Below are 14,042 nucleotides of genomic sequence, written 5' to 3' on the forward strand. Positions count from 1 at the left end.
ACCCAACTCTATTCTAGGACTCTGAAGTCAGGATGCTCCAGCTAGCTCTTCTCTTGGCTTCTGTTAAACTGCTTGCTTGCACGGGACCTCCCCCCTGCCGCTGCTAAGTGATATACTAGGATGTGGTTTTCATCTTTAAAAAACCCTTACTTTAAAAGCTTGGCGCTAATGGGTCCTGAACATCTGAGAGTACTTCCATCAGGCTGGAATAAAGACTTTCAATTGTCTACAAACTGTCTGACTGGTTATCTTTGGTGATACATTCTTGGAGACCTTGCCTCCCTTAGGGTATTTCACTAAAGGCTATCCTCCTGCCTTAGCCTTCTGGAATAATTACAGGTCTCGCTCCATCATACCTGTGTGCCAGAAGTTCTAACCATCATACAGCTGCGGGCCTCCGTCAGTTCCTGTCCATTCCAGCTGCCCCAGCCTTTTCCACCTCACGTGCATACCTCTAGCCTGCCTCACCTGTGTCTTGAGGGTGAAGACAATGGAGGCAGTCTCGCACAAGAATACTACACCACACAGGCCATTCTCACAGGCACACACACACTCTACTCACTGAGGACCTGAGTCCATGGTGCCGTCTTGGTTCTCTTAGGCCGGCCAGCAGTTCTCAATCTGTGTACGACCCTTGGGGGAGGGGTTCGAATGACTCAGGACCTTCAGAGGAGCAGTCAGTGCTCTCAACCGCTGAGCCACCTCTCCAGCCCCCACTGTGCTCTCTTTTGTGTGCTGATCATGGATCTGCTACTCTGCTGGAAGGATTTATGGGGTCCAAGAGTTTTCTGTTGGAGCTTTGAGGGACTTTTTTATGTATGTGCATACGCTGTCACTCTCTTCAGACACCCCAGAAGAAGACATCAGATTCCATCAGATTAATCAGATGGTTGTGAGCCACCATGTGGTTGTTGGGATTTGAACTCAGGACCTTCAGAAGAGCAGTCAGTGCTCTTAACCCCTGAGCCACCTCTCCAGCCCCCATGAGGGACTTTTAAGTATACAACCTTGCTGTCTATACAGAGAGACAATTTGGTTCCCCCTTTCCTTTTTTTGGGGGGGTGGGGGGTTGAGACAGGGTTTCTCTGTATAGCCCTGGCTGTCCTGGAACTCACTTTGTAGACCAGGCTGGCCTCGAACTCAGAAATCCACCTGCCTCTGCCTCCCAAGGCTGGGATTACAGGTGTGCACCACCACGCCCAGCTCCCCCTTCCCTATTTATATCGGTTCTTTTTATTTTGCTTAGGTCTATAGCTCTAGATAGGATCTTGGCCACTAGATTGAACAAGAGTAGAGAGGCCAGGAACCCTGTCATGTCCCGGGTTTCAGAGGAATCCCCTTCAGGACCCCACCAAGCCTAAAGGTTTGTTTCCTAGTTTCTTCAAAATTGTTTGCTTAGACACAAGGGATGCTGAGCTCTGTTAAAGGTCTTCTGCACTGTCTGAGATGATGGCCGGATCTCATGCTCTGGTCTCATATGCTAATTTACACTTGCTGATTTGTGGACACAGCAAAGCTTAAAGCTTAAATCCTTGGAATGAAGCCAAATTGATCATGGCGGATGATGGTTTTCCTTTTAAGTTTTTCAACACCTTTATAACATTTTCTTTTGTTTTGTTTTATTTGTTTTTTTTGGATTTGTTTTTTTTTTAATTTTTTTATTTTATTTATTTATTTATTTTTTGAGACAGGGTTTCTCTGTATAGCCCTGGCTGTCCTGGAACTCACTCTCTGTATAGCCCAGGCTGGCCTTGAACTCAGAACTGCCTGCCTCTGCCTTCCAGAGTGCTGGGATTACAGGCGTGCGCCACCACCGCCCGGCTTTTTTGTTTCATTTTGTTTTAGGGTATTTGCTCACATTTTATTTCTTCATTTATCACACACATGCATACATGAATGTGTGCATGTTTGTGTCTCTCTGTCTGTCCATCTGCCTGTCGTCTGTCTGTCTGTCTGTGTGGTATATACATGTGTATGTACATGTGACATAGTTCATAGTTTGTGTGTTTGGGGGGAGGGGGTCAGAGACCAACTTTCCGGAGTTGGACCTTTCTTTCTACTGTGCGGCTCCTGGGAGCTAAACTCTGGTTGTCAGACTAGGTAGCAAGTCCCTTTACCTGATAAGTCGTCTTGTCATCCCTCACCTTCCTCGAAAAGACTTTTTTTAGATTTATTGATGTTAAATGTTTTACCTTCATGTGTGTGTGTGCACCACATGTGTGCCTAGTGACCTCAGAAGTCAGAAGGCACCACATCCCCTGGGACTGGAGTTATGGATGTTTGAGATCCACTGTGCGGGGTGACCCTGTACCCTCTTACAAGGGCAGTTAAATGCTCGTCACCGTAGAGCCATTTTTCCAGTCCCGGCTCTTATCCCCCTAATGTTATCATTGTTCCTTTCCTGTTTTAAAAATTACTTTTTTGGTGTGCATCTATAGTAATGGGTCCTTTATGATATTTTCTTCATACTTTAGCCCAGTCCATCTGCATCTGCCTCAATGTATTCTTGAGTTTAGTTTGCCAACATTTGATTGATTTGTTGTTGTTGTTCCTGTGTACAAGGAAGTTGGAATATAATTTCCTTTGTTTCCTCTTGTGTTTTGGTACCAGGGAAATGCTGCCTTCGTGCAAGCGTTTGCTGGTGTTCCTGCTGTTCTTGTGTGGACAAGCTCCAGGAACATCGGTGTTTGCTCCTCTGTGCACATTTCACCTCTTATGAGGGTTTGTGTTTGCTTGGGCCAGGGAGTGGCACTATTAGGAGGCGTGGCCCTGTTGGAGTGGGTGTGACCTTGTTGGAGTAGGTGTGTCGCTGTGGGCGTGGCCTTAAGACCTTCATATGAGCTACCTGGAAGTTAGTATTCTGCTAGTGGCCTTCAGATGGAGAGTAGAACTCTCAGCTCCTCCTGCACCGTGCCTGCCTGGATGCTGCCACATTCCCGCCTTGATGATAATGGACTGAACCTCTGAACTTGTAAGCCAGCCCCAATTAAATTTGTCCTTTATAAGACTTACCTTGCAGTTGGGGATTTAGCTCAGAGGTAGAGCACTTGTCTAGCAAGTGCAAGGCCTTGGGTTTGGTCCTCAGCTCTGAAAAAACAAAAACAAACAAATAAAAAAGCTTACCTTGGTCATGGTTATCTGTTCACAGCAGTAAAACCCAAGCTTTTTGTTTTCTTGGTTTTTGGTGGTTTCGTTTCTGAGACAAGATTTTTCTATGTAGCCCCTAGCTGTTGCTCTGTAGACCAGGCTGGCCTCGAACTCACAGAGATCCTCCTATCTCTGCCTCCCAAGTGCCGGAACTAAAGGTGTGCAGCACCACTATCCAACTGTTGGAAGGCTTTTAATTTCTATTTTAATTTCATTGATTATTGTGGATTTGCTTAACTGCCCCCCCCACCACTATTACTTTATTTATCTAACCATGTGTAAGTTATACACACACACACACACACAGAGAAGACAAGCAAGCAGTCCTTCTCCATGTTGGAGTTCCCAGTCACCCCCAGTTATGACGTGATAAGTAACCAGGAATGGTGCTATCCCTGGGCTGACACTGACCGAGAGACCATGAGGAGTGACCTTTGGCCCCACAGTTCATCTCCGACAAGAATGTGGCACACCGGCTGGCACATGCAGTAACAGTGAGACTCAGCACTAGGCAGTCTGTGTTCCTTCTGAAGTTAACGAATAACTGGATTTAAAAAACAAAACCAAAAACCATTCAGTGGCTGGAGAAATGAGTTTGCTGCAGCTCTTGCTGCGGATCCGGGTTCGGTCTTTAGCACCAAAGTAGGGATACTCACAACGGTCTGTTACTCCAGTGCAGGAGACTCATGGCTCCTTCTGGCCTCTGTGGACACAAGCACGCACGCACGCACGCACGCACGCACAATTGCACAATTAAAAACAGCTTGTTTTAAAAGTTTAAATTGAGGGCTGGAGATGGCTCAGAGGTTAAGAGCACATACCTCTTCCAGGGTCCTGAATTCAGTTCCCAGCAACAACATGGTGGCTCACAACCATCTGTCATGGGATCTGCTGCCCTCTTCTGGTGTGTCTGAAGATAGCGACACTGTACTTAACATGCATAAAATAAATAAATCTTTTTTTTTTAAAGTTTAAATTGGGGGGAGAAGGCCAGAGGGTCACTCAAAGGAGAAGGAAAAAGAGGAGTGGGGAGAATCTTCGTGAGAGCGCTGAGAGGAGGGAGGGGCTGATATTGGTAAAGTGAGTAATAAATAAATTTTTAGAAAAGGAAAGAAAAAGAGAAAAAGTTTAAGTTGAAACCAAAGGCTGGGTAGTGGTGGTGCACGCCTTTAATCCCAGTACTTGGGAGGCAGAGGCAGGTGGATTTCTGAGTACGAGGCCAGCCTGGTCTACAGAGTGAGTTCCAGGACAGCCAGGGCTACACAGAGAAACCCTGTCTCGAAAAACTGGATATAAAAACATGTTCCTGACCTACTCTCTCTTCTTTTACACTGTTACTATAGAATTTTCCCTCACGTAGCCCTGTAGCCCATGTACCTGGAGATAAGCTCCTTTCTGAGGGGAGAGAATTTAAAAACATCTGCATATTATTTTCCCTATAAACTTCTGTTGGGTGGATGGATGGAAAACACAATTTAAAGAGAGAGAGAGAGAGGGGGGGGGGGGAACCAGGAGGGCGTCACCTTCGAGTCTCACCACCTCTTGTGCAGGGTCACGAATCCAATTCTGATGCTAAGGTGACTTCATGCTCAAGGAGAATTTTGTTTTCAGTGTAGGAGGCCTGAGAAAAGGTGGAGATCTCTGCACATCTGTGTGTGTGTGCACATCTGTGTGTGTGTGTGTGTGTGTGTGTTATCTGATGGCACGGGTTCCTCAAAGCTCTCCTCTCTCAGAAGGAACGCATCCTAGGATAATCTGACTGTCCGTGAAACCCTGCCTGTGCCCATGGCTCCGGTCCAGCTAGCTCTTGAAGTTTTGGGGCTCACACCTTGAGCCATGCAGCCACGAGGCACCACGGACCTCAAACTTCACAGTGCTTCAAGTTAAGTCACTTCTCAAAAGAAATGTTCTACAGGCGCTCGGTACCTGTGAGCCAGGCTGGAGATGAGTTCAGGGTCAGGATTGTATCCTGTTTTGTTTTTCTAGGGTAAGAGGTGAAACGCTAGGGTCAAACCCAGTTTTCCACTAACACAAGTTACTCAATCGAGCTTTCTGCATCTGGGGAAACAGGTCAGCACATCCTAAGGGCAGTGGGTGAGCCTTGATCCTGAAAACCTACTACAAGGAAGGAAGAATTATCTTTTAGGATAAGAACCCAACAAGGGCTGGGCGGTGGTGGCACTTGGGAGGCAGAGGCAGGTGGATTTCTGAGTTCGAGGCCAGCCTGGTCTACAGATTTCTGAGTTCGAGGCCAGCCTGGTCTACAGAGTGAGTTTCAGGACAGCCAGGGCCACACAGAGAAACCCTGTGTCTCGAAAAAAACCAAATCGAACCCCCCCCCCCAAAAAAAAAGAACCCAACAAGGTCCCTGTGAGTTTGAATGCAGCCTAGTCTATAGAGTTAGTTCCAGGATATCAAAGACAATATAAACAAACTCTGTCTCAAAAAAACAAAACAAAAAAAAAAAAAAAAAAAAAAAAACCAAACCAAAAACCTAAACCAAACCAAACCACCACTGCTACCTACCAACAACAACAAATCCACCAACACACTTCACATCTGGCAGAGCTATTCATCCTTTAGAGCATTCTTGTTTGGCATACTGTTGCGACCCAGTGTGTGTGCACAGGGTGTGTGTGCGTGACTGTGTAATTCACACCCCAGTGCTTCAGTTATCCATTAAAGGTAAATCAGTTTTAATAAAAGGTATTTATTAAAGGTTAATAAGTTACCTTATTTATCCTCAGTTAAATAAATAAATAATTCTATTTATTTTCCAAAAAAAAACCGAGGATAGCCTGAGGTTACTTCGAGTCTTCCATCTATGAAAGGACCCCTGATGGCTGGTGAGGCCTGCCACTCCTCAGCTGCTCATCTTCTCAGGTTAATCTTCATAGTTCTCAGGGTCTAGAAATTTATTTATTTTATCTAAGTTTTCCAGTTATTTGGAATATAAAATTTTTTTTTGTTTTTTGTTTTTTTGTTTTTTTTGTTGTTGTTGTTTTGGTTTTGGTTTTTGGAGACAGGCTTTCTCTGTATAGCCCTAGATGTCCTGGAACTCATTCTGTAGACCGCCAGCCTCTGCCTCCCAAGTGCTGGGATTAAAGGCGTGCACCACTACTGCCGGGAGGAATATAAGATTTTTAAAGTACTTAAGATTCTTTATGTTTTATTAGAATCTGCTATTGTTTTTTTTTTAAAGATTTATTTATTTATTATATGTAAGTACACTGTAGCTGTCTTTACACACACCAGAAGAGGGTGTCAGATCTTGTTACAGATGGTTGTGAGCCACCATGTGGTTGCTGGGATTTGAACTCAGGACCTTCAGAAGAGCAGTTGGTGCTCTTAACCACTGAGCCATCTCTCCAGCCCCTGCTATTGGTTGTTTTAAGAAAACAAAATCCCAAACATTCGATTTACCAGATGAAGACCCAGGAGCCAGATGCTGTGTGAAATTTCACCTGGCTCAGAGAGAAAGAGTCCCACTGACCTTCCTAGGCCGCTGCTGTCCCAGAAGGAAAGGGCTTTTTCTTTTCTGCGATGTCTTAAAGCCTTCAAAGTCGCTCTCCTCTACGTCCTTTATGCTCACTCTCCGTCCTTTATGCTCACTCTCCGGCAGCGGGCTGCTTGCTCTGCCTCCTGACCTAGCATTCATTTTATTTAATCCTGTTTGTTTTGTTTCAGACCCTGGCCAAGGGACTGAGGTGCATATCTTACATACCAAAGCTGACCTGGCCTCCAGGTTCTCCCAGCATCCCTCGGTCCTACCTGGTGTACCCTGAACTTTCGGGGCTGCCCTTCCCCCAGAGGTTCTTCCCTATATAATCCAAATATTTTGGTCTCTTCTTCTCTCCTTCGAGTCTCTTTCCTCTCTCTATTTTCTATTTTGTTTCTTCTTCTTCTTCTTCTTCTTCTTCTTCTTCTTCTTCTTCTTCTTCTTTTCCTCCTCCTCCTCCTCCTCCCCCTCCCCCTCCCCCTCCTTCTTCCTCTTCCTCTTCTTCCCCTTCCCCTTCTCCTTTTCCTCCTCCTCCTCCCACCTCTCTCTGTGAGCACCTTTACTCTCTTTCTCCCTGCCCCCTCCTGCCTCTCCCTCTTCCCATGGTGACTTCCATCGAACTCTGTCAAGAGCCCCTTTGCAATAAACCCGAATTTAATATCATCTAATCTGGCTTGAATTGGCTTACTTTACTGGCAGAGAAACAATTTATCATTGTTTACAGAAAGCTTTCTGGATCAAAGGTGTGTGTTCGTGGACTGAGCCACACCACTGCAACCTGTTTACAATAAACAGAAAGCTCTGGGGTTAAAGGTGCGTGATAGGACGGCCTGAGCTTACACAAGATTTTCCAGTTCACAATCATGGGCTTCAAAATGTGATCAAATACCTTGTAACACCTCTTCATTTCTAATTCTATTGAGTCTTCTCTCTTGGTTAATTTGGCTAGGGGATTATTAATTTTGTTTTGTTTAAATAACCAGCTCTGTTTGATTAATCTCATGTGTTGTTCTTTGTTTGAGACAGGCTATCAGGGTAAGTAAACTGACCTCAAAGTTCTGTTGTAGTTGAGGATAACCTTGAACTTCTGATTCCCCCTCCCTTTTTTTCTTAAAGATTAATTTTTTTTATTATATGTAAGTACACTGTAGCTGTCTTAAGATAGCCCAAAAGAGGGCACCAGATCTCATTACGGATGGTTGTGAGCCACCATGTGGTTGCTGGGATTTGAACTCAGGACCTTTGGAAGAACAGTCAAGGCCAACACACACACATTACAGAGATTACAGGTATGTGCTGCCACACCCAACTGATCTTCAGCACTGATGTTTGGTTTTTCCTCTGCTCTTCCAGAGGTCCTGAGTTCAAATCCCAGCAACCAAATGGTGGCTCACAAACATCTGTAATGGGACCCGATGCCCTCTTCTGGCCTGTCTGAAGGCAGCTACGGTGTATTCATATACATAAAATAAATAAATCTTAAGAACAAAACATAAGGAACTTGGAGTTTTACATCCTTGCCATCAAGGGGTCCATATTCCAGCGGATACCAAGATGGGTCAATTTGGGCCAAGAGATTGGATGTCTCTCCGTGAGTGTTTCTTTTGGATAGTGAATCTGTTGCCCTAGTTTGGACAAACCAGGTGTGGTGGGCAGGCTCCTTAGGTTCCATCTGTTTTCTGATAGTGATTTTTGGCTTCCTATCAGGTATGTATGGATGTGGGACTGCATTGTCTGTGGCCACAGGTAGGAATTAAGAAGGGATCCCTGTGTCCTCCGGAGAGCTGTTTCATAACCCAGTTGAACACAGTGGTTCTTGCTTCTGGTAGTTAGCAGGCCTGGCTGCCAGGCAAGCACAGTACTAGGTTGGCACCCCAGGGGCATGCTCTCTCCCTGGTGCTGCTGCATGTAATATTTTACAGAAATCTACCTGGAAGGCATCTCAGTGGACTGATTGCCCTAGTTCCAGGTTTTCTTACTACTCGTTTCCAAGGTCCCGGCTTTATGAGGGTGTGTCCGTTTCCATGGGGAGATTAAAAAGGCAAAATTGGAAAACCATAATTATAGGGCACGTCAGTCTTATCTTTAGGGACCTGATGTCAGAGCGAGCCATCTGTCTTCATCTCCTGTAGCCTTCCTCTGCTGGACGTGCTGAGTTCTCTTTGTTGTTTTGGGTGGGGATTTTCTTTACCAGGAACTTGAGGGCAGGTTCTGATACAGGCAAGGAAGGGCTCAGTCTCTTGAATCATCTGATGAATAATAAATCCACTGGCTCCATTGCCCGGAGAGAAGAGTTACTGGTTTTTATCTTCTGAGCTTTTTGATATGGCGTGCATCTGTCCCTTTGGGGTGGAAAAAAGGTAGAGGATTGGTCCCATTTCTGCGTGTCTCTGGAGCATATTTAACTTTATTTCTTCTTTTTATCTGTCGTGAGCTTTGTGGCCATAGGCATAATGTAATTTTTTTAAAAAATCAACATTTAGGACTTTCGTCAGATTTACAGAAACTTTGACTGTGAAGGCTGCGCTATTGTTAAACCCCAGAGAGAAGGGCTCTCAAACCCAAATCTGGGAATAATGTCTGGGTTTGAGCAGCTCCGCAGTTATTGCCCCCCAGTTGGGTGGTCTGGTGGGGTTTGGCGACCATCTGTCTTCTGATAATGGCAGGGAGTGTGAGTCTCTTGTCTGTCGAGAATATTTCATCCTGTTTGGCATCTTTCTTCTTGGCTACTTAGTTTCTTTGTGTAGGACAGGCTCCGGAGCATTTCCGGGTCAGGCTGCAGAACATTTCCGGTTCCGGCAGAGAACCCGTCTGTGGGTTCCGGGGCTGCTTTCTCCGTGTTCTGTTCCCTCATGCCTATGTGGACTTTCATTTTTTGATATCTTTTTTTCTTCTGGTTGGGGTAAGGAGACACCCGTTGCAGCATCGTGGAGTCTCACCCTGCTGTGTGCCCCATCTGGTTGGGGAGTCTGGCTGCTGTCTGGAAAGGGCTCTGCTGGGTTGTCTAACTGGACAGGAGCTGGTTCAGGAGCAGTGTCCCGGAACGCTTGGCTCAGCCTTTAAGAGGCCTGGCTACGTTTGCAGAGGACACAGGCATAATGCCCATGCCCACTTCTCTTTCTTTTTAAATTTTACTTTTAGAATTATTTATTTTATGTGTATGAATGTTCTGCTTGCTTGTATATCTGTATATCACATGAACGCCTGGTGTCTTAGATAGGGTTTTATTGCTGTGAACAGACACCAGGACCAAGGCAACTTTTTTTTAATGCTTATTTTATTTATTTATTATTTATCTATTAATTTTAAAGACTTGCTTATTTTATTTATATGGATACACTGTAGCTGTCTTCAGACATCATATCCCATTACAGATAGTTGTAAGCCACCATGTGGTGGCTGGGAATTGAACTCAGGACTTCTGGAAGAGCAGTCAGTGTACTTAACCACTGAGCCATCTCTCCAGCCCTATTTTATTTATATTTCAAATGTTATCTCCCTTCCTGGTTTTCCCTCTGCAAAACCCCTATCCTGTCCCTCCTCCCCCCTGCTTCTATGAGGGTGCTCCCCCACCCACCCACTCCTGCCTCCCTGCCCTAGCATTCCCCTACACTGGGGCATTGAGCCTCCACAGGACCAAGGGCCTCCCCTCCCATTGATGCCTGACAAGGCCACCCTCTGCTACACATCCAGCTGGAGCCATGGCTCCCTCCATGTGTACTCTTTGGTTGGTGGTTTAGTCCCTGGGAGGTCTGGAGTGGGGAGGCCTCGCTGGTTGGTATTGTTGTTCTTCCTGTGTGGTTGTGAAGGACTGATGGCAGCTCTTATCAGGACATTTAACTGGAGCTGGCTTACAGGGTCAGAGGTTCAGTCCATTATCATTGGGGATGGGGGGTGGTGAGGTGGGGGGTAGGGGGTGGAGGGACATGGCAGCATCCAGGCAGGCGTGGTTGCAGGAGGAGTTGAGAGTTCTACATCTTCATCTGCAGGCCTCTAACAGAAGACTGACTTCCAGGCAGCTAGGACGAGGTCCTTAAGCCCACACCCACAGTGACACACCTGTACCAACAAGGCCATACCTCCTAATAGTGCCACCCCCTGGGCCAAGCGTATACAAACCACCACACCTGGTGTCTGTCTGCGTACCAGGTGCATGCCTGGTGCCCACAAGGTTCAAACGAGTGTCAAATCCCCTGGGGTTGGAGTTACAGATAATCGGAGAGCCACCATATGAACCACCATACAGGTTCTCGGAACCAAAGCTCGGTTTCTGCAAGAACGAGTGCTCTTAACTGCTAAGCCTCCTCTCCACCCTCCTCTTTTCTTTCTTAATAATGTCAAACCTAGTCACAGGGACAAAAATATTTACCAGTTTACCTAGAGACTCTTTGTGGAGTCCACTGTCATCAGGCCGCACCCTAACGCTTACTCTTCATAGTCCTGTCTGACTGTACATTTCCTCAGACTAATCCTGCTGACTGCGAATCCTATTATACAGTGGAGACGAGGATCAGCAAGAGACAGAAAAACATCTTCTGGTGGCGCACACCTTTAATCCCAGCACTTGGGAGGCAGAGGGAGGCAGATTTCTGAGTTTGAGGCCAGCCGGGTCTACAGAGTGAGTTCCAGGACAGAGAAGCCCTGTCTTGAAAAAAACGCCAAAACAACAAAAACGAAAACAAAACCCTCAAAATCAAAAGAAGCCATCACGGAGGGCTGGTGATACCTCCTCAGTCTGACATAGGGGGATGCATCGCAGCGGAAGATGGTCCACATGGGACAGAAGAAAGTAGCCTGAGGCAAGTGGCAGGGAGAGAGAGTGAGAGGGAGGGAGAGAGATAGAGAGAGGGAGGGAGGGAGGGGGAGGGAGGGAGAGAGGGGGGAGAAGGAGGGAGAGGGAGAGAGAAACTTCCTTGTCTCCTAGGAAGAACGAGGAGTTCATATCTCACCACAGCAAGAAGAGGGGAAAAAAAATTCCAGCCTTAACCAGAAAGATCAGAAGATGTCCCTGCATTATCTCTACTCATTCTGCCATCTTCGCCCTCCTGCAGTGGCTACAGTGTTGCAAGGCGCTGTTGCCTTCCTGTGCTAGAGCAGGATGTGTGACATTCGGGTTTACTAGAACTCTTTGTTAATTTTTTTTCTTTTTTTCTTTTTTTTTTTTTTAGTTTTTCGACACAGGGTTTCTCTGTGTAGCCCTGGCTGTTCTGGAACTCACTCTGTAGATCAGGCTGGCCTCTGCCTCCCAAGTGCTGGGATTAAAGGTGTGCGCCACCACTGCCGGGCTACTAGAACCTTTTAATCTCAAGAGTCACCCGACATGCAAAAGGCAGAGGCAGCCACGGAATGGCTCTGCTCACTGAGGGGCCGTGGAGAGGGACAGGGCTGTCTCCACTTACCATCTGTCTTAGTTAGGATTTTACTGCTGTGAAGAGACACCATGACCAAGGCAGCTCTTATAAGGACATTTATTGGGAGCTGGCTTACAGGGTCAGAGGTTCAGTCCATTATCATCATGGTGGGAAGCAGGGCAGCATCCAGACAGTCATGGCGCAGGAGGAGCTGAGAGTTTCACATTGTCTTAGTCAAGGTCTCTATTCCTGCACAAAACATCATGACCAAGAAGCAAGTTGGGGGGTATTGGCTGGTTTTGTGTGTCAACTTGGCACAGGCTGGGGTAATCACAGAGAAAGGAACTTCAGTTGGGGAAGTGCCCCACAGATCCAGCTGTGGGGCATTTTCTCAATTAGTTATCAAGTGGGGAGGGCCCCTTGTGGGTGGTGTCAGGGGAAGCCAACCAGTAAGAAACATCCCTCCATGGCCTATGCATCAGCTCCTGCTTCCTGACCTGCTTGAGTTCTAGTCCTGACTTCCTTTGGTGATGAACAGCAATTTCGAACTGTAAACTGAATAAACCCTTTCCTCCCTGACTTGCTTCTTGGTCATGTTTGTGCAGGGATAGAAACCCTGACTAAGACAGTCAAGGTTTCTATTCTTGCACCAAGAACCAAGTTGGGGGGGGGGGTGGCGTCTGGAGAGATGGCTCAGTGGTTAAGAGCACTGACTGTTCTTCTGAAGGTCCTGAGTTCAAATCCCAGCAACCACAGGGTGGCTCACAACCATCCATAATGAGATCTGATGCTCTTTTGGGGTGTCTGAAGACAGTGTACTCACATATAATAAAAAATAAATTTAAAAAACAAAGAAGAAAAAGAAGAAGCAAGCTGGGGAGGAAAGGGTTTATTGAGCTTACATTTCCACATTGCTGTTCGTCACCAAAGGAGGTCAGGACTGGAACTCAAGCAGGTCAGGAAGCAGGAGCTGATGCAGAGGCCATGGAGGGATGTTATTTGCTGGCTTGCTTCCCTGGCTTGCTCAGCCTGCTCTCTTATAGAACCCAAGACTACCAGCCCAGAGATGGCACCACCCACAAGGGGCCCTCCCACCCCTGATCACTAATTGAGAAAATGCTCCACAGCTGGATCTCATGGAGGCATTTCCTCAAGGGAGGCTCCCTTCTCTGTGATAACTCCAGCCTGTGTCAAGTTGACTCACAAAACCAGCCAATACATACATCTTCTGAAGGCTGCTAACAGATACTGGCTTCTAGGCAGCCAGGATGAGGGTCTTATTTCCCACATCCACAGTGACACACCTACTCCAATAAGGCCACACCTACTCCACCAGGGCCACACCTTCTAATAGTGCCACCCCCTGCGCTGAGCATATTCAAACCATCTTTAGGGGGCCAACTGAGAATTTCTCCACCAGGCACCAGGGTTTCCAAGAAGCTGTCTTAGGTAGGATTACGATTGCTATGATGAAACAATGTTACTGAAAGCCACTGAAGAGGAGGGGGCTTGTTTGGCTTCCACTGCCTCATCGAAGTTCAGTGAGACATCAGAGGCAGTGAGGCAGTGACGGGTCCTGGAAGCAAGTGCTGAGCAGGATGGACGCGGCTTTCTGTCCTCCTCAGCCTGCTTTCTCACGCATGCACCCAGGACCGCAAGGCCAGGGTGGCCCCACCCACCGAGGCTAAGCCAGAGCTCACGGAGGCATTTTCTCAACTCAAGTTCCCTTCTCTCAGAAGGCTCTAGCTTGTGTTAACTCAGCATAAAACCAGACAGCACAGAAGTCCACCTGGCCCAACGGCTGGAAGAGTTTCTAGATGAAAGAGGAAAATCTCTCAAAGCTTACCCAATGGAGATGGTATTTGTTGGAGCTGCTCAGGGAGAGAGGAGTTTGAGGAGTTGTGGCAGGGGGGGGGGGGGGGGGGAGGGAGGGAGAGAGAGAGAGAGAGAGAGAGAGAGAAGGCAGACAACAGGAGGAGCATGGATGGTACCGGCTTTTGTCTGGGAAAGCCAGCAGAGCATTTTCCAGTGTAAATCCGTGGCCT

General features: G+C 46.9%; 2 long non-coding RNA genes across 2 annotated transcripts; both read right to left on the reverse strand.

Annotated features, from left to right (window-relative positions):
* Positions 1-336: 336 nt before the first annotated feature.
* Positions 337-3,683, reverse strand: LOC127671133 (uncharacterized). The gene is made up of 3 exons (XR_007974670.1): positions 3,559-3,683; positions 3,013-3,087; positions 337-633 (listed from the first exon to the last, which is right to left on the reverse strand). It is a non-coding gene; the product is annotated as an uncharacterized LOC127671133 (long non-coding RNA).
* Positions 3,684-12,100: 8,417 nt separating this feature from the next.
* On the reverse strand, positions 12,101-13,828 carry LOC127671130 (uncharacterized). Its single transcript, XR_007974667.1, has 2 exons — positions 12,900-13,828; positions 12,101-12,246 (listed from the first exon to the last, which is right to left on the reverse strand). It is a non-coding gene; the product is annotated as an uncharacterized LOC127671130 (long non-coding RNA).
* Positions 13,829-14,042: the final 214 nt, after the last annotated feature.

Source organism: Apodemus sylvaticus, chromosome 20 (assembly GCF_947179515.1).
Source record: "Apodemus sylvaticus chromosome 20, mApoSyl1.1, whole genome shotgun sequence".
In the NCBI taxonomy this organism is placed as follows: Eukaryota; Metazoa; Chordata; class Mammalia; order Rodentia; family Muridae; genus Apodemus; species Apodemus sylvaticus.